At 44.8% G+C, this 1202-nt stretch overlaps 1 pseudogene; it reads right to left on the bottom strand.

Annotated features, from left to right (window-relative positions):
- Nucleotides 1–364: 364 nt before the first annotated feature.
- LOC143663597 (cyclin-dependent kinase 2-associated protein 1 pseudogene) lies at nucleotides 365–626 on the bottom strand (annotated as a pseudogene).
- Between the last annotated feature and the right edge of the window lie 576 nt (nucleotides 627–1202).

Genomic DNA, 1202 nt, shown 5'->3' with positions numbered 1-1202 from the left:
ACAATTTACATAATGCTTTCAAAAGAAGATTAAAGTGAGATACTGTTAATTCTGAAGCAAACTACAGTTTGCTGTAAGACAGGTAACTTTTTCACGTATTTTATTTAATCAACACTTAAGGAAAACAAAAACAAACAAACAAAAAATAAATCTGGGTATTTAAAACACAAATCCTGATCAACCGTAAAATATTTGCTTAAAGTCTGTAAGTTCAGAACCTAGTGAACCACGGTAGGGAAAAGAGACAGAAAAGCAAAACAAAACAGCTAAAATTTGAAAACAAGAACTTCATCTGAACAGGAGAGATGAACTGTAACTTCTCACTTTGTGAAAAGACGAAATGCCTTCAGAGCTAATAGGGCAGCTAGGATCTGGCATTCCAGACGGTCTCAGCCAATTACTCTCACACCAGTGTCCAGCGTGAATGATGGCTCATTTTAGTCTCTCCATAACACTTCTGCTCTCTGCGTAGGTGGGTCTGATCTCTTTCCCCAACTCTTCCTTGCTGCAAGCAGCTTAGCATATTTGCTTTAGGGCATCTGGCTGTTCCCAGTTCCCTGGGTGAAGCAGAGGGATGGTGGTCCATGGTCACTCAGCAGCAGGTGGTATCTTGAGGACGTTGCCATGTTAGTGGGAGGAGAATGGATACTTACCTCCACATTGAAGAGGTAGGCCTAGGGCCTTGAGTTTGGTTTGTAAGATATCCCTGTGAGCAGTGGGGCCTGGGGTTTGTGGGGCGGGGCCTTCAGCAGTCTGCAGCGAGCTGGGAGACACATTGATTTCTGTGCCTGCTGGGCCCCAGCGCACTTTTGTGCTGCTGATGACTCGGGCACCACTCTGGCCTTCCCTCACACTGCCCCCCTGCTGCAGTGTAACACTCGCACATCGTGGGGGTAGGTGGGAATGGTGCAGGGGCGGTCTCATATTTTGTGAAGAGCCAGTGGGGCTGGGCCACATCTAGCTTTATGTATGCACATATCAAATAAATCATTTAAGAGAAGAGAGCAAATACGAACTGTCCTTTTTCTTTGGGAGGGGTCCATACATTAGTAATTTAGACATTTGCAGGTCTGTTGCATTATGTGAAAAAGAAATTCTTAACCGATTATCTTGGCCCAAGAGGGCTTTTCCAGCTAAAAGACCAAAGAAAACCCCAGGCGCAGACTGAGACGTAAATTTTATTACGGGACTCAAGTACAGGA

The sequence above is a fragment of the Tamandua tetradactyla genome, chromosome 19, assembly GCF_023851605.1.
Source record: "Tamandua tetradactyla isolate mTamTet1 chromosome 19, mTamTet1.pri, whole genome shotgun sequence".
NCBI lineage: Eukaryota > Metazoa > Chordata > Mammalia > Pilosa > Myrmecophagidae > Tamandua > Tamandua tetradactyla.
Note: the sequence above shows the minus strand (reverse complement) of the source record. Positions and strands in the feature narration are given on the sequence as shown.